The 27,774-nt window shown below is 36.9% G+C and overlaps 1 protein-coding gene across 5 annotated transcripts in view; it reads right to left on the reverse strand.

The window, feature by feature from the left end:
* Positions 1-27,774, reverse strand: part of PHF3 (PHD finger protein 3) — a 92,102-nt gene that overhangs the window by 46,931 nt on the left and 17,397 nt on the right. Inside the window, exon 2 of one of the 5 annotated variants that reach the window (XM_075554929.1) lies at positions 8,387-8,431. The exons of the other annotated variants lie outside the window; for them this stretch is intronic. The gene's annotated coding sequence lies outside the window, so the exon portion shown is untranslated. The remainder of the gene's footprint in view (positions 1-8,386; positions 8,432-27,774) is intronic. 5 annotated transcript variants of the gene reach the window in all.

Consider the following 27,774-nt stretch of genomic DNA (forward strand, 5'->3'; position numbering starts at 1 on the left):
TGTCAACATGAATGTTAACATATAAAGTGCAAGTCTGGGGGATACTACAACTACTCATTAATAGTCAACTGTCTTAATCTGACAGAAGGCCTGCCTACTCATTTGCTGTTTTCTCTTTTGGAATGCACCTGGCTTATCCACAATCTCTAGTCATTGTTACTCTTTAATATGACCTCTATAGAGATGCTTACCCTGACTAACCTACCTCAAATAAATCAAGACACTTTCTCCTCCAAATTACCATATATTCTATGGCATTACACTTTACTAGTAAGCTAGATGAGCGCAGGGACCCTTTCTCATACATCATTATATTTTCCAAAACTGATGAACAGTCTGACTGATATATGATATGGATATAATAATTATATGAATAGTGCCAATATAAGCAAATCACTACTCTCCAAAGAAAATTTTTGAAACCATAACTGCTATAATTCTATTTAGTAAAAATTATGCTACCACAGATGGACAATAGGCCTTCACTCAAGTACTCACTCCCTCAATGCAAGGCTGTCCATGATGCTCACCTTCCCGACACGATTGCTAAAGACAAAGTGGGTACATAACAAATGTGAAGAAAACTGACGGAGCCCGGCTATCAAAAGATATATAGCATCTAGTGGCTTACTGACTTGAAGGTAAATAAGCAACCATCTAGCTCAGAAGCAACAAAGCCACATGGAAGAAGCACACCAGCCTGTGTGGTCATGAGGAGCCGAAGGGATTAATTACCAGGCATCAAAGAACAAAAAATCCTACCATTGTGTGCTTACCTCCCAGATATGATCACTGCAGACAGAGGGGTGCATAAGCAAATGTGGTGAAGAAAGCTATAGCATCTGGGATCTTAAAGGCTTGAAGGTAAATAAGCAACCCAACCATCTAGCTCAGAAGCAACCAAGCCCACATAGAAGAAGCACAACAGCCTGTGTGATCACGAGGTGCTGAAGGGATCAGGTATGAGGCATCAAAGAACAAAAATTCTTATCATTGTCAATGAGGGGTAGTGTGGAGTAGTGACCCAAAGCCCATCTGTAGGCAACTAGACATCTGCAATGTAGCAACGATGAAACATACAACTTTCCCCTAGTTCCTAAATGCTTCCTTCCCCCCCACTATCATGATCCCAATTCTACCTTACAAATCCGGCTACACCAGAGGATGTACACTGGTACAGATAGGAACTGGAAACACAGGGAATCCATGACAGATGATCCCTTCAGGACCAGTAGTGAGAGTAGCAATACTGGGAGGGAGGAGGGAGGACGGGATAGAGAGGGGGAACCGATTATAAGGATGTCCATATAACCTCCTCCCTGGGGAACGGACAGTGGAATAGTTGGTGAAGGGAGACGTCGGACAATATAAGATATGACAAAATAATAATTTATAAATTATTAAGGGTCTGTGACAGAGGGGGGAGCAGGGAGGGGAGTAAATGAGGAGCTGATGCCAGGGGCTTACAAGGAGAGCAAATGTTTTGAGAATGAGGGTAATGAATGTGCAAATATGCTTTATACAAATGATGTATGTATGGATTGTGATGAGTTGTATGAGCTCCCAATAAAATTATTTTTAAAAATCATGCTACCATCAAACAATAGGTTAGTACACACACAGACACACACAAACTCTATTTTTTCTCTTCAAGCTCTCTTTTAAAAGGGAGTTTACCATTAACTTTCATATTACAATGAATAGGCTTCCAATTAGGCATACTGTTCTATAAAACTGCATTCACTTTTACTCAAATATAAGAAAAAACTAATTAAGTTTTAAAAGATCGCATACTTTTCAGTTAAGAAATGCTTAAGCTGTTAACATTCCTAATCTATAACAGCAGCCCAGGAAAAACTGTTAATAGTCTTATACATATGATTAAAAAGGTAAACTTTGTGAGAATAAAAAGTTTTATTGATTTTCCTCTCTTAAGTATCCCCTAAGTGCCTAAAACAGCAGCTTAAACATACTGCTCATTCATAAACACCGCTTGGATGAATATAATGAATGAATGCATGAATGAATGAATGAATTATAAAGTCTCTAAGAGACTTAAGAGGCTCCATGTCCAAATGAACACTGACCATTAGAAATAGAATAAAATGCCTCTACCCCATCAGAGGGTTCGGAGAGGAATTGTATTCTGATTGCTAAAGGTAACTTTCTGATTAGTGTTCATTTGGGCATGGAACTTTTAAATCTCTTGAGACAGAAATTGGGAATCATAGGGTTTTATATTCATTCATGGATTGGTTCATTCAAGCAGTGCTTAAGAGTAAGCAGTATACGTTTCAGCTGACGTTTATGGCACTTCGGGGATACTTCAAAGAAGGAGCCCAAAGGTATAGTAGCTGCGAGTTGGGCCACAATCTGCAAGGTCAGCAGTGTGAAACCACCATTCCCTCCATGAGAAAAACAGGGCTCCTTCTACTCTGGCAAAGTTACAGTCTCAAAAATTCAAAGGGGAAAGTTCTACCCTGTCCTATAGGGTCATTATGAGTGGGCATCAACTCATTGGCAGTGAGCATCCCCCATCCCCACAGTTGCAGAACTGAGTTAAAATGCTAACACAGTAGATACAGAAAGCACTGATTTGACAAAAATGCATGATATGGCACAACCAACCAAACAAAAAATTATTCACTCAGAAAGTGAAAGTTAATACAACATTCAGGGTGTGTTCCTAGAAACTAAAGCCTCTTTAGGTGTATAATTGATAAAATCACTATCTGGCCTACAGGTCATAAGCAACAATAAGGAAAAATGAATTAATATTCATGTACGAAGGGGTTTCAAATGGTTCATGAAAAAAGTTCATTCTCTTTCATTCCATTTTTCCATGAACTTTTGAAGCCCCCTCCTATTTAGCCTTAAGATGCCTGTATATACAGTGAAAAATAGTACTAAATCCCATTGCATAACATAGGCTCGCTGTTAGTGTCAGTCGCCATCGGATTCCATCAAGACCCCATGTGTGCTGAGTAGAACTAGGATTTTCAAGGCTATGCCCTTTCAGAAGCACATCAGCAGGCCAGTCTTTCAAGATTCCTTTGCATGAGTTCAAATTGTTAACCTTTCAGCCAGTAGTTCAGTATTTAACCATTTACATCACCCAGGGACTCCAATGTAGGCTTCAAAACCAAAAGCCAATTCACTGGCGTCCTGTCAATTCTGACTCCTAACGGCCCTAGAAGACAGAGTGGAGTGACCACATAGGTTCTTCCAAGGTGTACAGTTTTATGAAAGCAGATTGACACATTTTCTTCCCAAGGAGCAACAGGTTGGTTTGGATCTGTGGTAGATACATAATTTAATGTCAACTTGAAGATATATAAAAATATAATGGTGGCATTCAACCTGTCAATCAGGTCATAACCTGATGGGAGTCTACTTGTGGGCATGGCCTTCTCATAATGGACGGCCCTGGGAACCTCCCCTTCTCTGTCTTCACCTTCCTGCTGGCTGACCTTGATCGCTGCCAGAGCCCTGTGATTTGTCCATTGCTATTGGGTCCAAATGATTCTGCACCCACTAACCTGTGAGCTTCTGCATGATCACCATTGCATGTGATTGTGTTTTGAGTCTGATGATGGACCTATGAACTAGGATGGACTTGAGTTGGACTGGGCTGGTATGTTTTCTTGATATATAATCACTGCTTGATATAAAGCTCTTTCTTACACATGTGACTGTCACTGGATTTGTTTCTCTATTTAACCCAGCCTATCACAGAATTGCTGACCTTTCTGTTTTCAACTGAGCACTTACACTGAGCCACCAAGCACTCCTCCTTTCTAATGTGGGTTTAGAGGTCAGTAAATACTTGTTTTTTTCTTTTAATAAATTTATCTGGAGTCTTACAAGCTATTGAACTGTGATCCTTTATCAAATTCATTTAAGATCCTAATTTCTAGAAACTTTTCCTAGTCCTGGTGGCATAAAGGGTTACATGTTGGTCTGCAAAACACAAGGTCAACAGTTCAAAATCATCATCAGCTCAGTGGGAGAAAAGATGGGACAGTTTTCTAAATAAACAGTTATAGCCTTGGAAACACCCGGAGGCAGTTCTACCTTGTCCTATGTGGTTGCTGAGTCAGATTTGACTCAATGGCAGTGAGTTTGGTTTGCTTTTCATTTCGTTTGTTTGTTTTTTTTTGGGGGGGGGGGGGGTTCCTTCAAAAATTATCAAGCAACTAGCTGCTCTGAGGTGAAAAGGGGGGAAATATTTTTCTTTTATCATCTGTCCATGTGTTTTACACCCGCGCACGTGCCTCTATTCATAAGAGTATACCTGTTACTGTTATTTTATGTATTTCCTGATGTTTCAATTAGAAAGCTGGAAAATCTAAACTAGATGTTTGAGAAAATTATCCAGTAAGTCTAATAGCATTATTATCCAGAAAAATAAACGACTAAAATTTTTCCCAAGTGTTTCTCTCAAAAGAGCCAAACTCAGCTACAGAAAGAAGACTATACATCTTTATGGGAACAGACAGCTTCATCTTTTCTCAAAGAGCAGCTGGTGGGTTTGAACAAATGACTGTGGTTAGTAGCCCAATGCCTTACCCACAGCATGACCACAGTCCTTAAGTTTGCCTCAGGCCCAGTTGATGTAGGTATCAGAAACACTACCAGCTAAAATAGTATCTGTGGACATTACTAATAAACATCACCAATAAGAGAGGCCCTCCTATCAACAAGAAAGAACTAGGAATAGAAAAACTCTTCCTTTTTACTGTGGTCCTGCACTGAGAAGCTCCTGTAACAGAGGAAGACTGATGCCAACATCTATGGGAATGATGTCCAGGGAAAGGAGACAACGCTTTACTCCCATGCACTGTGAGCCAACAGAGATAGAAAGCCGTCTCCTAGAGCTGGTGCGTAAATTGTAATTCTAGCCCCCTAACCTGAGAGAATAAATCTTTGGGCGGGAGGGATCACTGATAGATTTAATTTCCAAGATATAGTTTTTTTATGACTAAATTAAAACAAATGTATTCTGTGAATGAAAAAGAGAAATCAGTTAAGTATTTTAAGAAGCATTCTACCTCTATCACAGCAATCTAAGTACTGCATATGCTTGTGTATAAGCAGAGTTTTTCAGTGCATTTTTAATGCAGTTTTTGTGGTAAAATTAGGTGCCTCGGCTGATATTTGGGTCGGCTTATACTCGAGTATATATAGTAATGAGTAAAATCTTGAAAAATTATATATCTAAACAATTACACATGAAAAACTTAGGTGTTGAGTAAAAGGAAAAATTAGTTGAACACAATACATATTTTTAAAGTTCATGAATCCATTATAACAACGAAAAAAGAGAGATTAAGAAAAACATTTTCCACCATTGGTATGAGATGTGATTATTTTGCCATCTCCTAACTCTGAGAACCTATATGAAATGTTAATTCTTTCCCCTTAAACTGCCTCTTCAGTAGGAAGTGTGGTGCAGCATAACTAGGTAATGAGGAAAAACTTTTCTCTACCAGAAGAATGCCAGCAAATAAAACAAAAGATCCAAACTTGCCATATAGTCCACTTTGACTCAGAATGGCCCAAAGAGTGTTTCTGAGCCTGTAAATATAGAAGCCAAAAGTCACACCTTTCTCCTGCGGCGCAGCTGGTGGGTTTGAATTGTCTGTTCTGTGGTCAGAGTCCAACACAAAATAATCTACTACGTCACCAAAATACAAACAAAAAGCTCACTCCCATCGAAGTAGATTCCCACTCAGAGCAACCTACAGAAAAACCCCTGTGGGGTACCAAGATTCTAAATCTTTATTGCAATCCATCAAAAACCCCTGTGGGGTACCAAGATTCTAAATCTTTATTGCAATCCATCGCCTTTCTTTCTCACACAAAGCTACTGGAGGATTCAACCCACCGATGACCTCATGGTTAGCAGGTCACTATGTAATCCACTACACCACACCACCAGAGCTCCTAAAAGAAAGACAGAATTCCAAAATCATCACTGTGCTACTGTATTAAAAACGGATTCCAGCAAATACCATCATAGGCATGAAACAATCAGAGAAATGGCTGTTGAGGCCCTACATATTTTCATGTTATAAATGTTACTTCCGTGTAAATTATGTGCTATTCTCAATCCAAGTATGCATCACCTAAACAATCATGATATATTTTGTGAAATAAAACAGTACATGCTTTGGATTTTAAGAACATAATTATTAAGACCGTAGGAGACTCCTCTTTCTAGCCAACCTCATAACCACTTTTGCTGGTGCTGGAGTTGCTAGCAGAGGAAGGCAAGACAAATCAGCCAGAGCAAAAAGAGAGCAGGACAGGAGCAGAGTCAAACCTGCCTTACCCACTGTTTCACTTGCCTGAATAGAAGGAGCAGGCTGGCCCCACCGCTCCTACCACTCACTGCTTGCCTACTGGACCAAGCCCAAGAACCCTCACACCTCAAAGTTGTATCTTCTCCCTCACTGGGCCTATATCTCACCAGTGCTGCAAGATTCTGGGTTTAGGGTATTTAAAACCATTAGGGGAAAATAATAATAATGTTGTTTTCCTTTTACAAAACAACACATACAGCCTTAGTTGGACATTATCCTAAATGGATGCTAAGCAATACACACCTGTAAATTTAGGGAAAAGATATGTAGCTATAATCACCTTAACCTTGAACTAATTTAACAGTCTTCTAAAATAATACAATATTAAATAGTTCACTTGACCTGTAAATTATTACAAAAATGTTTAACCTGAATCGAATCAAGGCTTTATTTTTTTAAATATTTTATTGGGAGCTCTTACATATATCATAACATTCCATCAATCACATAAAGCAGTATTGTACAATTGCTACCACAGTCAGTTTTCTAATCAAGGCTTTAAATCTAACTTTTGATTTGTAGAAATTAAAAGGAATACAAGAACAGATTACTTGATAATAGAAAGAATTTTTAAAATCCAAAACTCAGCACAACCCGTGACATTCGATATTATCATGGGATAAAAAATATAACTACAATACTTCCTCCTTGACTGGTCCTTTGCTTGAACGATGCAGACAAAAACAGCATGTGGAGGGCAATAATAAAATATGAATATGGACTGGATATAGATATTATTAAGTACAGCTATATTATTGCTATCATTAGTCATTTTTCAGGAGATACATGCTGGACACGGGTGGACTGAATATAAGAATTGGCAAATGGATGTAGCAAATATAGAAACAAAAATTTAAACAGTTATATCATGATAGTGAAAGTCTATATGTATTCTTTTGGTTAGTATGCTTTTGAATGATTTCAAAATATTTCAGGGGACCTAAAAAAAAAAAACACCTTAAAATACAAAGTACTCTCAATTACATACCCAAACAGCATATATTTGATTCACAGTCTAGCCTGGTACCACAATGAATTTATTTTGTTGAGCTACCAAGTCACAGGTCTTTAGTTCAAAGGCAGCAGTCACTCAATGGAAGAAACACAAGATTATCTGCTCCCATAAACATCTGCAGCCTCAGAAACCCTATGGATTTTTACTGTCCTATATGATTGCTGTGTCATAACTAACTCAGTGGCAGTGGGCTTGTTTGGGTGATTTTGGTTTCTTCCAAAACAGATATAAAAGTGACAAAATAAAAAACAAACAAAAGGTGACAAAGTGGCTTAAAAATTATCTGCCCTGTAAATCCTCACCTATCACACACACAAATTTTTAAGTATATATGACACAAAGTAAAAAAGGGAAAAAATTAAGGGAAGGCAAAAAGGAAGAGTGGGAGTAAATGAAAACGAAGACAAATTTAGGATGATGTTAGCATTCAAAATGAGTCATAGCATTTACATTTACCAAGAGTTCTCTAATTTCAAGACGTTTACATGTCAAAAGTATAGCAGGTATTCAGGAAACCCTATGTGGTGCAAGCAATTACATACACAGCTAATAATCAAGAGGTTGGAGGTTCTAGTCCAGCCAGGTACCTAAGAAGCCTGGTGATATAAGTTCTGAAAAATTAGCCACTGAAAATCCTATAAAGCATTATTCTATTATGATACACTTTGGGTTATCCAAAGTCAGAAATGACCCAATGGAGGCTAGCCTTTACCAGGTATTCAAAAAAACCAATGAGGGGGTAGAGGGCAAGAGGCACTTATGGAAAAAACTAGTCAGTATGTATTAAAAAGGTACTGTCTCTAAATAACATACTTCATCATTTCAACAGCTTTCATGATGAGTTTAAGAATTTATATAAGCTTGTTACCTATAAGTCCCTTAAGAAACGATATAGATTTAAAGGAGCTATTCAAGATAATCAATCTTGTGTCCAGAAAAATATATGTATTATTTATATTAACATATAAAATGGAAAACAAATTAAGCTTTGCCAATATTTACTCACTCAGATGCAAGTATCCTTGTTGGATTCACATCAGTCACAACTCATCTAAAGAACAGAAAGATTTTGAGAAAACAGTAGGATTCCATAATGTGGAAGAGATGGCAGTATTTCCCTTAAATTGTCTGCCTTAAGCATTTACATTGTTACAGCACATCAAAAATACAGTTCACGTTATATTAATTTAAAAAACAGCCTATTTATGTCAACTTTAATGAAAATAGAAACTACTATTAAAATCTATCATATAAAGTCTTCAACTAATGGAGAACAAAGCCCTTAAAGAGCTATTATACGTAAGGATGAGTTACTTACGAGCCAAGTGTTGTAAAATATTCAGGCACGTATATTAAACGTTAACTATCAGTGGTTTATTTTTAAAAATAGGCACAAATTGTCTGATCCTACTAGATAAAGATGACGTTTTATCAGGCGGACCACCATGAGTTGGAGTCAACTTAAAGACAACTTTTTAAATAAAGTATTTATACCTTTATTGCTATAAGTATGCTAATAACAAAACAGATGTTTAGAAATCTTTCTCGCACTAAGTGATTATAGCTAATAATCACACCACACCAGTAAGTATCTGGACACTTTAGAATTTATAAACAGAATTCAGCATGTTTAATTTTTTCTCAAAATATTGTTTAATTTTTAAATTAATTTACAAATGTTAATTTTTTTAATGAAACAACTTTCTACTTGTTTAAAATAACTGTAACAGAAAAAAAAGATGCTTAAACTGAAAATCTGTGTAATTGATAGGATTGAAATACTAAAATTATGAATTCATTAATAGATTAAATTTTTACATGTGATTAAATTTTTATATTGTTTTTGAGAATATACACAGCAAAAATAACACAATTCATCAATTTCTACATGAAACTCCAGTAAAGAGTTGTGCAAATACTCTCACCCTCCTTTTCTAAGTAGTCCATCCTCCACACCCCCACCTTTTTAATCTAAGCTTTTGAGATGCCATTGTCCATCCTGGTCCCCTTTAGTCAAATCTTAAAAAGAGCACATGCTCAAGACATTTTCTAGTAGTTAGGTTAAACTACTGCTTGGCTTTAAGCCTTCAAGGGGTATTGCATAGTTTAAAGTCAGAGGATTATCTAGCACACAGCAGTAAGAGCTCAGGGGTTCATCCTGCCTCCGTGGCTCCAGAAAGCATAGATTCCATGAGAACCTGAAACCCTCTTCTATACTGTCCCTCTTTTGATGAGGACTTTTCTTTAGACTCTTTAATCAAGATATTTAAAAATGGTAACCAGGCACTAGTTAATTCTGGGGTCCTAGACAACTGCTGTGCTATGGAGAATCATTTGAAAACTGAAAAATCCGATCTATTATTTCACAACAAACTAGAAGATAGAATAGAAGCACTAAACAAATTATCAGTACAATCAAGTGGTATGTCCCATGAATCCAGTCTTGGATCTTCAAACTAAGGAACTAAATCCCATGGGGTATTAGGATATACATAAGCAGTCTCCGTGGTTTTGTTGGTGGTGGTGGTTTTGGTCAGTTAGAAATTTATCACACTTTGGTCAATTCAACATTTTATAAGTGTATAATTTATTGAAAACCACTGCAATATTTGCTGCATAACCTTACCCTAAATTAATGTTTTTCTCATCACTATAAACTGAAATTCAGTATTCCATAAAAAAGTCCCCCGTTTTTCCCTCATCCTCACTCTACGCCTGGTAAGTACTAATAAACAATGGTTTCTACACATTTGCCTTTTTTAAAAAAATGTTTAATAAGCGATATCATATATTATTTGTCCTTTGCAAGTGACTTATTTCACTCAGCGAGTCTTCAACATAATCCATACCAAGACTTAAGTTCTCTTGAGCATATTGCATACCCAAACTTCAGTTGTCTTACTGGAAGAGTAGCATTCCAGCTGTCTGTTCTACATTTTGCTTATCTACACTCACCCACTGATGGCCATTTAGCTGCTTTCCACCTTTTGACTATTGTGAATGGTGCTGCGATGAACACTGGAGAGCACCTATCTGTCTGAGTCTCTGCTTTCATGTCTCTTAGGAATATACCTTAAGTATTGTAGTAGGGTCTTGTACTGGGTCTTGTAGTCGGGTCTGTTTTCAGTATTTTGGGGGTTTATTGCTTTGTTTTGCACAAAAGTTGTTATATGTAACTTTAATGAGTTATCGTTCTCGGCTATGTGACAGATATTAAAGTCAAGTACTGGAGAAAAAAATATTCAACGTAGGGCTAAATGTGTAAAAAGTTGTGATATCAGGAAAAGCCAAAATTTTCAAACAGAATGAAATATATCCAGCCATGGACATGAGTGCAGCCTCCCTTCAGGATGACTGCTTCCGTGCACCCTGTAACCTCAGTCAGCAGTTCTCCAGCATTCATCGCATGCTTGGTAATGCCATGTGATTTGTCCTTCATGTTTTAAAAATAAAATAATTATATCACGTGGCACATGAAATAGAAAAATGTAACTACCGATAAGAGGGGGAGAAGTGGTATAGAGAATTTCTTGGATATTACTCAAGATAAATTATAAATACGAGCTCTGAAACCTAGCACTCATCATAACCACTAAGAAATTATACAAAAAATACAAACACACACACAAAAAAAGGAAATGGAAGCAAACAAGTTCCATACAGCAAACCAACAAAACACAAAAAAGCAAGCAGTACTAAAGAGCAAAGACAAAGAAAGCTTTAAAAAAACACACAAAAAGTAACAAAATGGTAGGTGTAATCTCTAAGCAGTTGTTAAAATGAATGGACTAAATGCTCCAATCAAAAGGCAGAGTGGCAGAATAGATTGTGCTTGTTTTTCTTTTAAGTTATCCAGCTATGTATATTTTTAAAAGATAAACCTTAAATCCAAGACCACAAAAAGGTTTAAAGCCAAAGGAGAAGAAACATTCCATACAAATAACTCCCCAAAAGCTGAGGTGACAACCTTAATATCAAAATAAATGTGAATAAAAATCCATTTAAAGAAATACGTACAGGTATTATATAGTGAGCTGTTACCATTGAGTTGATTCAGACTCATAGAACCCCCATCTAGGGTTACTTCTGTAAACATTTATGGAAGCAGATACCCTCGTCTTTCTCCTGCAGACCAGCTGAGATTTACTTGCCACTAACAGGTCAACTCCTAACCTACCAGGCTCCATAGTGATCAAAGTGCCATTTAATCAAGAAGTCTGAAGAATAAAAAATATACCTGAACCCAACATATAAAACAAACATTAATAGAACTGAGGAGAGAAACAGTAGTATAAAAATAGCTGGAGACTCCAATACACCAGAATCAATTATTAGAATATCTAGAAAAAGACTAACAAGAAAATAAGAGAACTTCAATACTATAAATCACAGATTTAATATACATACAAGGCTGCTTCAGAAAGTAAAAGGCAATGGATTTTCCATGAATTGTTTGAAGAACCTTCACATACATATTAAACACTATACCTCAATACCTCAAAACAGCTTCAGTACACACAGATCAATTTCTAAGATATAACATTATTTCAGGTTACCAAACAAGCCTTAAGACTGGAAAATTGATAAATTTTAAATGATTTAAAATTATTTTCTGACTACCATGGAGTAAAGCTAAAATTCTTGAAGAAAAAAATGTTGAAAAACTCACAAACACATGGACATTGAACAGCACACTGTTGAATTACCAGTGAGTTGAGTAAGTCAAAAGAAAGTTCCAGAATTTCTTAATCACATGAAAACTAAAGCATGATATACCAAAACATAGGGTGCAGCAAAGGCAATACTCAAACAGAAACCTATAGCAATATATGCATAAATAAAAAGATGTCAAGTTATCAGCTCCTTTTGACAACTCCAGGAACTAAAAAGAAAAGGGCAAACAAAGCCTACACCTACCAGAAGAAAATAAATAACAATAAGAGCAGAAGAAAAATAATAGTGAATAAAACCAGAAGTTGGTTCTGTGAAAAGATCAATAAAGCTAGCAAACTTTTGAGCTAGACCAGTGGTTCTGAAACTTCTTAATGTTGCAACCCTTTAATACAGTTCCTCATGTGTGGTGACCCCCACTAATCGTAAAATTATTTTCGTTGCTACTTCATAACTGTAATTTTGCTACTGTTATGAATCAGGCAACCCTTGTAAAAGGATTGTTTGACCCCCCCCCCCAAAAGGGGTCACGGACCACAGGTTGAGAACCGCTGAGCTAGACAAAGAAAAGATGCAAATAACCAAACTGAATTATGAGAGAAATTGTGTACTATTGGCTAAATTAACAAAAATATCAATAAAGTACCTTATACCCCAGAGAGATGATAATGTTCTCTAACATAAAATGCCAATGTCTCCAAAGTGAACCAGACATACATAAACCATAGCTATATGAATTAATTTGAGGGTCGCACACTTAATTCTAGCCCCACCCTAACAACAATTAGTTTTTATGACATGGGTCTACTTGATACTCGTCCTCATGAAGAGAGAGATCACTATAGCAAAGTGTGGTGAGGATATTAGATGGTGTCCAGCTATCACAAAGAATAGTATCTGGGGTCTTAACGGCTTATCTTCAAACACACCAGCTTGTCTTACTTAAGCAATGTAAACAATAGATGTAATCCAAATCCAAAGGAGGGAATGGTCTCAGAGCTTAAATTCTGAACATCCAGCTTGCAGACTGCTAAATGACAGTGCAAGCCCAAAATCCATTTAGAGGGTTCACACGCAGATTAAACCTTAAGTGAATACCCTTTGGCCATAGTTGCGGGATTTGAATGGCCTGTTACCAGACAATAAGTTTTTTTTTCCTAACCCTAGACAATAAGTATTTTGGAAACAGAGTAGATATACCTCAAAATTCAATACCATCAAGTCAATGCTGGACTCAGCAAATGACGCGATAATAGGACAGGACAGAGCAGGCCCCGTGGGTTTCTAATAGTATAAAACCCCGTCTTTCTCTCAGAGTGGTAGTTTCAAACTGCTGACCTGCTGCTGTACATCCCAGGCCAACACATAACAACTATGTCACAGGTGCTTCTTTAGGTTAAAATGTAACATCTTGTTTGATCCCCCTTTTGGCCCATGCAAGGAAAGTTTCATAGGTTTAAAGGGGGGAGAGGAATATAGGGGATTAACTGTTCAATGAATTCCCTCTGAACAAAGACCACGGGTGTGAATAACCTTGCCACCATGTATAGCACATTGGAAAATTGATTATGGCAAATAAAATTTAAAACTTGATCTCCCTTTTGACTCATTTTAAAATTGTTCTGGTTTTTAATATTTTCTGCATTCTTTTCAATTGAGGTTTCTAATTTACTTTGTTATTGGTGTTAGTTTATTTCTGTTTTTCATATGAAATCCAGGTTGAAAGAATCTAGAAAGACAGTAACTAGATTAATGGTTTCTTGGGATATAACTCGGGAGGGGGAATGGGAAGCTAATAATAAGAGTACAAGAAAGCAAATCTTCTAAAATTTACTGTGTTAGTGACTATACAACTCTTATACTGAATTGTATATGTGGATTGTGTACCAATAAAACTTTTTTTGTTTTTAAGTGAAAACCTTATTAAATGACTTCAGAAACAAGGAATTATGCCAAAATATTATGAACAACTATATGGCAACAACCTGGATAACCTGGGTGAAATGAGCAAATTCTTAGAAGCATGCAACTAAAATTACTCCAAAGGGTCTGTTGAAACAATTTCGTTTACTAGAGTTAATTAATCAAATAGAATACTTAGGGCCTACCAATATAATCAAGTACATGAAGGACTTATACAAAACACTTAAGTACTTGGGAAAATGTTCCATGTTCATGGATTCAAAGACAGTATTATTTTAAGATGTTAATACTATCCAAAGCAATCTATAGATTCAACACAATCCACATCAAAATTCTAACAGCCTTCTTTACAGAAATAAGAAAATCATTCTTAACTGTGTATGAAATCACAGAAACCTTGATCAAGTAGAACAACGTTGACTGAGAACAAAATAGGAGGCTTCACATTTCCTGATTTTAAAACACAATATACAGCAACAGTAATGAAAACATTCTAGTAACAGTACAACAGATCTGGAGACCAATGAAATGGAATTGAGTGTCCAGAAATAAACCTATACATCTGTAGTGCTAAGGCCATGCAATAGCAAAAGAAAAGACTCTTCAATAAATGGAGCCAGGAAATTGGGTTTCTACACATAGAAAAATGAAAAGCGAGCCATGCACACTACATACAAACACAAAATATATTAAGTATTTAAATGTACAAACTAAAACCATAAAATTCTTCAAAAAACCAAGGACAACACAATAAAAAAGTAGAAGACCTGGATAGGTATTTCACCAAAGAGGGCATTTAAATGTTCATCAAACACATGAAAAGCTTCTTAATGTAATTAACCATCAGAAATATAAATCAAAACCACAATGATAGGTCATTTTACTTCCACTGGAGCAGCTAAGATTTTCTAATTAATAAAAAATATATGAAATAACAATATTGGCAATGGTATGAGGAAAACAAATCCATTGTTTGTGGAAATGCAAAATGATAGTCGTTATGGGAAACAGAGTGACAATTCCTAAAAATATTTTAAAAGAATAACCATATGATCCATTACTTTTACTCCTAGGTACAAACTCAAAAGACGTATAGAAACTTGCATACCAATATTCCTTGTAGCATTATTCACAATAGCCAAAAGGTGTAAACAGTCTAAAGGGCTATCAACAGATAAATGGATACAACAGGTGGAACAACAAAATGTAATACATACATACAATTGAATACCATTCCATCAGTTCAAGAAATTAATACAGGCTCCAATATAGATGAAATGTTCAGACATTATTTTGAGCAAAATATGATAAAGGGGAAAATATTAAATTACTTCACCTACACTAAAGTGGCTATTACTAAGTGAAAGAAGTCAAAGAGGGTTTGCAGTGGTAGAAAATTGTACTAATAGTAGTATTGAACAATTATTGTTAATTCCTATCAATAATGTACACTTGTAAAAAGCTGAATTAGCAAAAGTTGTATCATAGAGATATTTACAACGGAATATATGAGTGTGTGAATGTGTGAGTGTGTGTGTGTATGTGTGTGTGTGTGTGCGCGCGCGCTCATGCGCATGGGAAATAAGGCTGCTTACAAAGAATTAAACACCTCATGAAACTTGGTTCCTTGGTTTCAGGTTTGAGAGTCACGGTTTCATGGGAATTATATTTAACTAGCCTAATACTACATGTTAAGCTTCTGTTCTACCTCCTAGGTTACTTTGTAGTACCTGTGGTCTTAAAAGCTTTCAAACAGCCATCAAAAGGAACAAGTGGTCTCTATTCACCTGAAGTAACAAGAAGGAAGATAGTCCGGAAAGGAAGATAGTATGGAATGTGTGAATTATGAATTATCTCCATGAACAAATGCTTCCTCTGTCAGGATTCCAGAAGAACTGGATGGTGCCTGGCTACCTTGTGGATCTTTTTAATCAGAACCCCCAGAAGAATTCTGAAAATGCAGAACAGAATTTTAAACCTCATAGACTATACTTTCTGGAGCCAGAGAGGGTAAATGATTTCCTTAACTTCCTGAGATAATCTGTAAACCTTAAACCGAAAACGTAAAATCAAAACTAAATTCATTGCCATCTAGTCAATTCCAACTCATATCATCCCCATAGCAATCTTGAAGTCTGATTATTAAAATGATTTAGCTTAACTAGTGAAAAATGACATATAACGGAGTGGGAAGAGAGGGGAAAAAATAAGGACCTGATGTCAGGGGTTTAAGTAGAGAGCAAATGTTTTGAGAATGAGGAGGGCAATGAAATGTTCAAATGTGCTTTACACAATTGATGTATGTATGGATTGTGAAAAGAGTTGTATGAGCCCTGAATTTAAAAAAAAGAAAAAAAATGACATGAGATCAAAGTAACAACAGCAACTTGAGAGAGGGTTTAAGAATCTTAGGGAGCATTAAGTTTGTTACTTAGGAAAGAACAACTCAGAAAAGGACAGCACAACTTTAAGAATACATTGAATTATACATGCAGGAACTGTGGAATTAAGTTTATATTCTCAGCAACAAAAGTAATACAATTAGAAAAAAGTGTAACTAAGCATTTTTATTTATAGCCCATAATTTTTACATATGTACTCTTTCATGTAAGGAGCGTTAATATATTAATATAGAATAAGTACATACATACTTGTATACCTAGTATTGGTACAATCTTTAAAATATCTTACCAATAAGCATATTATAAGCCACCACCAAAAGTCTGGCGACCAAACATGGTGGCACTATTGGTGACGACAATGTCAGCCGTTTAAACTCTTCCTGCGGAGATTTCAAAGTCACTCATTTAATGAGTAGGATTCATCTTAATGGTAGTGGGTTGGGTTACATTTTCTTAATGTAATGAAACCTCAGATACACAAAAGTAGCAAAGGTGACACTCATACCCAAGGGTCATCAAACAATACAAAAAACTATAAATTTTCCTCAAAATGTTTTAACAATGGGTGTATGACCACAATCCACAATAAACGTGAATTTTACAAACTAAGGTTGACATTCCACTAATTAGGAAGAAAGCAAACATACAGTCTAGAACAGTCTAGTGAAGTAAGATCAGCTCTAAAACCTGCCAAGTATTCAAATCTCTCAAGATGAGTTCATGTAGCAAGAAAAAATAATACTAATTCCAGGCTTCCTAGAACAACTAAAAAATACTAATTCCAGGCTTCCTAGAACAACTACAGAAACTCTGAGATGGCTGTTTGTTACCTAGTCATTCTTCCAAATTCATTACAATTCTTGTATTCCAGCTGGGTAAACGGTCACCCAAAATAAACACACTTTTCAACCTCCTTTACTCCCAAATGTAGCCATTATGAAAATTATGGCCATTGTGATTAAGCAAAAATCTTAAAGGCAACTGTAAGGATATAATCTTAAAGCCAGGAGACATGTATTCTCTTTCCCCTTTAACTAATCAGAATCCACATTCGACAGCTGGGCAGCTATCTCAAATGACAAGATGCACTTCAAAATAGTGTCTATATAAGCAACTGTAAGAAAAAATGAAGTTTGGGTCTCTGGCATTGTGGAGTTCCACACCAGCTTGTCGTCATTTCTAATCTATTACATTACAAAATATATATTTATTATTTTCTACCATTGATTTCTAGGGCTTTAACTCCCAATTGAACCCAATTCTAATGAAAACCAAGGCCAAAATTTTTAAGGTAAGAGAATTTAGAAGAGGGAAAGAAGTTCTGGGGTCAGTCATTCAAGATGTTGAGGAAATGGGCAGTCATGCCAAGGATATGATTCAGGTTTCCTACTTCTCCAATAGCAGGGTTCTACCACTTCTTAAAAATTATAAAGTCAGCCCATGTGGCTAACAGGCACAGGCGCATGCACACACATGCACACACACGCGCGCGCACATGCACACACACAAGAAAGGTGATACAGGGATAGCAACAACAAAAAACTGATCACCATCACGTCAACCCTCTTAGTAACCCTACAAAACAGGGTAGAACTGCCCCAGTGAATTTCCTAAACTATAACTGTTTACGGGAGTAGAAAGCCCCATCTTCCTCCCTTGGAGCACGCTGGTGGTTTTCCAACTGCAGACTTTGTGAATCGCAGCCCAACATGTAAGCACTAAGTCACAGGGCTACTCAATAGGGCCCTAAAAAAGATCCCGCTCCTGGGTAGTAGCTAGTCTCAACCTCTATTTAAAAAAAAAAAAATCAACCACTCTCATCAAATCAGGATGCACTTATCTTTTCTAAATCAGAATTCCTCTCCAGTTAAAATTCTCAAAATAAAGCAGTGTAATCCACTCCTAGTTATGTACCTTCCCTAAACCATGTGACATTACATGCACACCTGTGTACATTAACAGTGACAAAAAGATGGGTGCAACATAAGATGAGTCCAACAGATAAATGCTATATACATACACACAATAAAGACTACTAAGCCACAAAAAAAATAAGTTCATGAATCACCATCCTATGTGGATGAACCTGGATAGCATTATGTGGAACAAAGTAAGATAAAAGAATAAATACAGTATGATCTCAATTTTATGAAATAACAGACAGGTAAATATATAGAGATCAATAATTAGTAGTATTTAACCAGTTTTATTTTCAGGAGTGTTTATGGTCATGGAAAAGGTTGCACTGAAAGTGGATGAAGTTTGCACAGCTCGACTATATAATTGACAGCACTAAGTTACACTCAATAAAAAGGATGGATTGGCAAGATGGTATGTTATATATGATTTTGCAACAATGAACATAGACAAATTAAGAGTTAGATATGCTTATACTTCTCAGAAATAACCATTCACATAACGGGATTAGTTTTCTTGGTTTGAAAATAGGGTCAACTTCTTAAAGGGGTGGTTCTCAACCTGTGGGTTGAGACCCCTTTGGGGGTCAAAGGACTCTTTCACAGGGGTCCCCCGATTCATAACAGTAGCAAAATTATAGTTACGAAGAACCAACAAAAATAATTTAATGGTTGAGGGGTCACCACAACCTGAGGAACTGTTATTAAAGGGTCACGGCACGAGGAAGGTTGAGAACCATGTCTTAAAGAATAATTCAGTTGACGGGCATAAAGTAATTCTAAAAGCTTATGTCCTACCTCCTAGTTGATGAACAGTGTCTAGAGTCTTAAAACCGCACAAGCAGTGTCTAAGATACGACTACTGGGCTGTATTCGCCTGGTGTGAAAAAAGAAGGAAACCCTAGAATCTGGGAATTTCTTAATTACTTTTACTATATCATATACGATGATAAATATATATATATATGTACATAGATATAAAACCACACACCAGTTTTAGCGTCAGAAAGTTTTTTTATTCCAAGACATTTCCTTGTATTTAAGAACACTAATTTTTGGTTGTTTTTGGTAACTTAGCATGTTTTTATCTCACGATGATTATTAAAAATCTGTAAGGCAAAGCAGTGTTCTACCTGCAGCATTTTATTTACCATCTTAATTCCTGTACCCCATCCTATCTAGTTCTACTTTTTCCTTTGACTGCGTTCTTTTCTTTAGTCAAAATGTATTGAATGCCTACCACAAGGAGGCTTCAAAAAGCTCCTGGTATGGCTGAGCATTAGTCTAAAGCAAAACACATGGGAAACATCCATGAACAACATATACAGTGCATCTAGATTAGCTACTGATCTCAAACAGCGCAGCTAATATTTTTAATGTTTAAATATTTTTAATAATTAAAGTGCTTAGGAATAAGTTCATGAATCCTTTATGGAATAACACCTATTGTTAAAAAAAACTATGAAGACTCTTGGATTTTACTCTTACAAACTAAGAGCCACTCTGATTGTTCCATGGGTGCTGGCAGAGACGGCTAGCTGGGTCAGACACGGGGCACTGACATTGGCGCCACAGCCAGCAGCAAGAGCATGCTATGCTATTTTGTAGGACTCTGGTTCCATAGGGGCAACGTAAACGCCTATTCAGACAGTGGGATGGAATATAGGAAAGGAACACTGAATATGGAGTAATTTATTGCTTTTATACTGGGCAATACCAAGCAAGTTTGTTCTTTGTCTAAGGCATGGGTGAGAAGCATGCATTACTTTACCTTTCAAGGTTGTTTGTTGTAAACACAACACTGACAAACTGCCTCAGTAAGGAGTCCCCAAGTGATGCAAATGGCTAATGCGCTCAGCTGTTAACAGATAAGTTAAGTGTTCAAGTTCACCAAGAGGCTTCTCCAAAAGACAGCTAATTCTGAAAAGTCAGCCACCCAAAACCCTTTGTAGTATATTCCTTCTCTCACACATCAGGGGCCTCTGACCCAGAAATGACTAAAGGTAACTGGGTTATTTTACTCCTTTCTTACTTTTTAAAAGAAGTAGTATTCTCACCCCGCCAGGCTCCTCCACCCACCCAGAAGAATGCACTACAGAGAAGAACACTCAAGATACAGCTCCGGGAGAGGAGCGCATCAGATCAGAGCACACGGGAGCAAACGATGAAGGAATGAGAAAGAGTAGAACAAATCCTGGTTCACCAATCCCCAAGGACAATATTCCTGCTAAGAGCAGTCGATGCAGAGAGAACCATAGGGCCAGTCTCACCATCAAACAAAATGTCCCTCACTGACCCATAGCGCTTAGAGGGACCAACCACACTGGAGGCACAGTGCAGGAATTTTGCCCAAGTTGACCCTACCATATCCAGCTGAAACACTAAGGGCATGCAATAAAGCAGCAAGGCGATAAGAGTAATGAAGTGCCCACTGAAAACAAAAAATTTTTACTCTGGAGCCAGGACATGTCACCCCATCAAACTCTACTGGAAAAAAAAACGCTCATAAAAGTCAACAAACAGAACTGGAGCTATGTATCGGCTTGTCTTTTTGTTGTTATTATTTCTTTTGTTTTGTTTTTGTGCTTATTACTGTTTTTGCATGACTACCTAGATAAGATAGGTGGGATAAACAATCCAGAGGAAAAAACAACTGGACCAATGGTTGGGTGGAGGGGGTGGTGGGGTGGAGACATGGGAGAGGGGGAGGGGGGAAAGGGAGTGTCAACAAACCCAGGGACAAAGAAACAACAAGTGATCTAAAATTTGAGGCAAGGAGGGTATAAGAGAACTGGTAGGCTTTGATCAGTAAAATGTAACCAAAAGAAATTATTGGAACCCGAATAAAGGTCAAACATGATAGTGGGACAAAAGGAAATAGAGGAAAGAACTAGGAGGCAAAAAAACATTTATAGAGGTGTAATACAAGTATTAGAAATATATGGAAATATATTTATATGCAATAATAGGAAAATATAGCTAAATACATATATTTATGTTAAGAATTAAGGTAGCATATGGATATTAGGCCTCCACTCAAGTACTCCCTCAATGCCACAAGATCACTTTGTTCTAGTAACCTGACTTGCTGTGACACCTTACCAACGAGATCCCAGAAGACATAAACAAATGTGGTGAAGTGAGCTGATAGTGTCCAGCTATCAAAAGATACAGCATCTGGGGTCTTAAAGGCTTGAAGATAAACAAACAGCCATCTAACTGAGAAGCAACAAAGTCCACATGGAAGAAGCACATCAGCCTGTGTGATCATGAGGTGTCAATGGGATCAGGTTATCAGTCATTTAAGACCCAGAACAAAAAATCCTATCAATGTGAATGAGGGGCGTGGGGGGCAGAGAGGAGACCCAAAGCCCATCTGTAGACAAAACAGAAGGGTCACAAGGAAGAGACCAGCCAATCAGGGTGCAGTATAGCACTGATGAAACATACAACTTTCCGCTAGTTCAGTGGTTCTCAACCTTCCTAATGCCGCGACCTTTTAATACAGTTCCTCATGTTGTGGTAACCCCCAAACACAAAATTATTTTTGTTGCTACTTCATAACTGTAATTTTGCGACTGTTATGAATCGGACCAACCCCTGTGAAAGGGTCATTTGACCCCCAAAGGGGTCGCAAACAGCTTGACAACCTGCTCTAGTTCTTTAATGCTTCCTCTTCCTCCTCCCCACCCCTATCATAACTCCAATTCCACCTTACAAATCTGCCAAGACCAAAGCATGTACACTGGTACAGAAAAGGGCTCCCAATATAAGGAATCCAGGACATATAAACCCCTCGGGACCAATCATGAGAGTAGCAGTACCAGGAGAGGAAGGGGAAGGTGGGGGGAGAAAGAGGGACCCAATCACAATGATCTACCTATAACCCCTCCCAGGGAGACAGAAAACAGAAAAGTGGGTGTAAGACATGAAAAAATAGCAATAATTTATAAATTATCAGGGGTCTATTAGGGAGGGTGGGTGGGAAATATGAACTGATACCAAGAGTTTAAGTAGAAAGAAAATGTTTTGAAAAGGATGATGGTTACATATGCACAAATGTACTTGACACAATGGATTGATGGATGGATTATGATTAGAGCTTTAAGAGCCCCAAATGATTAATTTTTAAAAGTATTATTAACATAACCAGTATGAATGTCCAGGGACACTCAATATTTCTCGAGTGGACCTCCCCTAACAAGTTAAATGAAACAACTTAGTGTTAGCATACATAGAAAAATCAGAAAACAAATTGTTTTTCTACACTAAGCTTCATGAAAAGACAACAAATTTTGCTTAATTCAACATGGTATCCATATCCCCAGTCAGGCAAGTTACCTGGCACAAAAGAGGCACTCAATAAAGAAGGAAAACCAGCATTTTTAACAAAGTTTCTTCAAGTTAACGATTATTTTCCAAACAATTTTTCAAGTGTAATATGTGGGAAAAGAATAAAGATCTGTTTTCTTATATCTAATTGAATACCATCTTAAATCAACTTTACCCAAAAGCTACATTTTTACCTGCTGACACTAATTAAAGACATCTTTAAAGCACCTTTCTAGTATTCACAATTGACTAAATCCCTGGCCTATGACTGTCTCCCTCAAAAACTCCTCAGTCTAATATAACTATTCCCAGCATTCATAAATCTTCCCTTCAAACACATTCTTTGATAAGGAAAATATCTCCCTTGTTCTGTTAAGAAATGTTTTTTAAAGCCTCTTCATCTTAATTTCACTGACCACTAAGTCAAACAAAAAGTTGAGAACTAGTTTAAAACACTTCTGAAACCAATGTGCCTGAAAGCAGTAAGACAAAATCTATTCCAGTTCAACTTTAAACTTACTGATCTTGGGAAATTAGAAACTTCAGCTTACTCAAGAACATAATGGAATTCAATAATAGTATCTACAGCTCTTAAAGGTAAAGATGTAATAAGATAATGCCGGCAAAGAACTTTTGCAGTTTTGGGCATATTAAAATCCACGCTATTACCTATTTCATCAACTTCTTTGACATATAATTCATTTTAAGAAAGGAAATCTCTACAAATCATTGTTGAGATTTTTACAAACTGCCTTTGCAGGCAAAATCTCTCATTAAATCAATTTTCTCAAAGGTTCTGATATTAAAACTAATTTAATAACTATATATGCTAGTATTAATAGGTCAAAGATTAATTTACCAGGTTGAAAGCTTTGTAGCTTTATTAGAATTTTGTTAATAGTTTTATCAGTAACACATAACTAGGAATTAAGATTACTACTCATATTGAAGAGATATTAAAAAGGAAATTATTACAAACTGACGAAGACATAAAGAATTAACCAGGTAAAACTCAACACTGACGATTGTAATATAATAATGGGCATATCTTCAAAATCCTTAGGAAATACTATCAGGTATTTTATCCTAAATTTTATACTATATTGGTGGAAGCCCCAGGAGTATACCCTTAGTCGTCCTTCAAGATTGGAAGGGAACTCACCACCAAGGCTCAATTTCTAGCCATATAATAGGTCTTTAGGAGGGCAATAGTCCTAAAGGGGAACTAAACAGCCATATGAGATTAAAAGGACAGCACGTACCCAAGGTCCAAGTTCAGAAAGGTAAGGAAAGGAGGAATGAAAGCGGACAGGGTAGGAGGGAAATGAGATAAGTGTTATATTGTGGAGACTGCAATCAATGATCTGAAACAAAATGTTTAATTTGTTGATGGAAAACTGATCTGCTCTGAAAAATAAACCTTCACCCAATTCAAAATTAAAAGGCAAAATAAAAAGCGATCCTATCACTAACCACCATTGTTCATATAAAGTATTTCTTAAAAGATAATTTTATACCACTTACAAAAGAGTCCTAATGGCTTCAAGTTAAATAAATTGGTTGAAAAATTAAATGCTGACAGCTGCGAATCCATCCAGCAGTCCTACAGGAGAGAGATTTATTCATCTGTCCCAACAAGGAGTTACTCAAAAACTCACTGTTAATACTGACTCAAAACGACCATGCAGGGCAGGGAAAGAACTGCCTTTGTGGGTTTCCAATCCAAGACTGCTACTCTTTTCAATAGAAAGCCTCATCTTTCTCCAGCAAAGCCAAGCTGGTGGCTTCAAACTGCTGACGTTGCAGTTAGCAGTGTAACACATCTCTAAACACCACCACCATTCCTTAGAAAACCCGATAGGACACTTCTAGTCTGTCACACAAGGTCAGTATTGAGGGGAAATCAACCCAAAGGCACTTTAACACCTTTGGGGAAAATGAAGAAAGAACAGCACTGAATTAATGATTAATGAAACAAAGCATGAAAAAGCCACAGGTTGAGTCAAAAGAAGCTGAAGCTGTGTAGCCAGGCAGCCTGGCCAATAAACTTTTTGAGTATGAGAAACAGAGGAAAGATTGAAGTTGTCAAAGATTTCATCTCACTTGGATCCAATCAAAGCTCATGGAAGCAGCAGTGAAAAGATCAAATAACGACTCATTGCATAATACCTCTTTAAATTGCTGACAGACAAAAGTCCTAACTTTAAGGACTAAGGTACAATTGATCCAAGCCTTGGTATTTTCATTGACTTCCCATGCACATGGAAATTGGACACTGAATAAAGATTTAAGAACAATCAACACATTTGAATTATGGTGCTGGCAAAGGATCTAGGAAGTATCGTGGAATACCAAAAGAACAAATAAATCTGTCTTGGAAGAAGTACAACCACAATGCTCCTTAGAAGCAAGGATGGCAAGACTTGGTCGCACATACTTTAGACCAGTCCCTGGAGAAAGACATCCTGCTGGTAAAGGAGAGGAGCAGCGAAAAAGAGGAAGGACCTCAACAAGATGGACGGACACAGTGGCTACAAAATTGGGCTCAAACACAGAAACAGTAAGGATGTCACTGGACTGGGCAGTGTTTCGTTCTGCACCTAACAACAAATAAAAACATCTAAAGTAGTAAGCAGTGCTTGAAATAAGAAATTAAGTAAATACTCAATAAATCAACCTTTCTCCCCTCAGTCTAGTGCCAAATAAAAACTACAGCTAAACACTGAAGCGTAAGCAAGAGAATACTTCTTAGCCTCACACTGAAACGGAATAAGACAGTCCTTACCTAATAATAACGTGCTTAACTTACTAATCATGAGGTTCCCTAAAAATTGTGAAGATTAGCTCATTCACCCCACAGTAAAACTTGAGTTGTTGTTTTGTACCTCTGCGTGGAATCCAACCCACAGCAGCCCTGGATGACTGAGGTTTCCCAAGAGCAGATCACCAGGCTAAGTGGGTTTGAACTATCAGCCAACCCCTCAACCACTAGGACACAAGGGCTCATTGAAACTTTACATAATTGTCCTATTTTTAAACACCACTAGTCAAAAACAATTAGACATTAAGAGCGAGCAAGGCTGCACCACTATGGGAAATATCGAGATGAACAAATAGAAAAATAAGCTGTAAATGAAACAAAGAAAATTCCAACTATGGAAGAAACTCTTAACATATCCATATGGCAGTAGAATGTTACTTAAAAATGAAATGACTGAAAAGAGTACAAGAAAAGTTCTTAGAATAGTAACATAATTGTCAAAATTAAATTTTACAATCGGAAAGATATGGGCAATGAATCACCATAAGGAGATATACAGAAAAAATGGAAAAAGCAGGAAAAAAATTATAAAACATGAGAAATTATTCAACCAGAAAGGCCAGCATCTGACTAAAAGTTTCCAGAAAGAAACAAAAAAGAAAAATTTTCCAGACCTGAAGGAATCCCTCTTAAAAGTGAAAAGGTTCACCTGATGCAAGGGGCTTAAGTGGAGAACAAATGCTTTGAGAATGATTGGGGCAGGGAATGTATGGATGTGCTTTATACAATTGATGTATGTATATGTATGGATGGTGATAAGAGTTGTATGGGTCCCTAATAAAATGTAAAAAAAGAAAAGAGGAGAAAAAAATGATTAGGGCAGGGACTGTACAGATGTGCTTTATACAATTGATGTAAGTATATGTATGAGCTGTGATAAGAATTGTATGAGCCCTAATTGTTAAAATTTAAAAAAAAATTTTTTTAAATGATTAGGGCAAAGAATGTACAGATGTGTTTTATACAATTGATGTATGTATATGTATGGATTGTGATAAGAGTTGTATGAGCCCCTAATAAAATGTTTTTTAATTTAAAAAAATAAATAAATAAAAATGAAAAAGAAAAAGTGAAAAGGTTCACCAAGTTCCTAACAAAAATAAATGCAAGTCTAAAGCCAGAAATGTCACTATAAAAGTTCAGAACACTTAAAAGATATGGAGAAGATCCTAAAAGCTCGGATGCAAGGCCATTTAGCAATCCAGCAAGATTTGTCTAAGAACTGGGTGAATCATCAGCAATATCAGATGCTGGAAGACTAAGAACAAATGCTTTCTTCCAAGATACACAAATGTTGGGATATTCAAGTCCTTGCACCAAGTAATGCTTACTCAATGCTACCATACAGTGGCTTTCTGACTGTAATTCTGTACAAGAACAGAACGCCTCATTTTTCTCCTGAGGAGTGACAGGTTTCAAACGGCTGACCTTGTGGTTAGTAGTCGAAAGCATAACCACTTTCTATGCCTTCAAGCTCACTGTCATCAAGTCAATGCTAACTCATAGTGACCTTATACGCTAAGGTAGAATTGCCCCTGTTTGAGTTTTCAAAACTCTAACTCTTTGGAGGAGCAGGAAGCTCCATCTTTCTCGCTAGGATTTGCTGGTTTCTAACTGCTTGCCTTGAGATTAGAAGCCAAATGCATAACCACTACACCACCAGGGCTCCTACTACACCATCAGGGCTCAACAGGCACATATGAAGACATTCAGCATCATTAGAGAAATGTAACTAAAAAACACAAGTCAGATGTCACTTCAGATCCACCATGGCTGGTGAAGATGAAGAGAAACTGGAACCCTTGGTGTCTCTAGATGGAATGGAAAATAGTGCATCCACTGTAGAAAACAGTTTGGCAGTTTCACAAAATTAAGCACAGAATTGCCATCGGACTAAGCAATTCCATACTTAGCTATTTACCCAAAAGACTTAAAAAGTATAGGCTCAAAGATAACTGTCCACCAATGTTCACAGCAGCATAATTGGCAGAAGTCAAAAACTAAAAAACAAAACACCTCACTGCCATCAAGTCAATACCAACTCACAGCAACCCCAAGGACAGAGTACAACTACCGTGTAGGTTTCCACGCCTGTGAATCTTTCCAAAAGCAGAAAGCCTCATCTTCCTCCCACATGTGGGAACAATTGAAGTGTCAATTAACAGATAAATGAGCCCTGGTGATAATGTGGGCTAAGCATTCAAATCCACCAGTAGCTCCTCAGGAGAAAAATGAGGCTACATGCTCCCATAATGATAACAAGTTTCATAAGTCCTATTTAGGGTACCTATGAGTCAGAATTGACTGAATGGCAATGGATTGGGGGAAA

The sequence above is a fragment of the Tenrec ecaudatus genome, chromosome 7 (assembly GCF_050624435.1).
Source record: "Tenrec ecaudatus isolate mTenEca1 chromosome 7, mTenEca1.hap1, whole genome shotgun sequence".
Taxonomy (NCBI): Eukaryota; Metazoa; Chordata; class Mammalia; order Afrosoricida; family Tenrecidae; genus Tenrec; species Tenrec ecaudatus.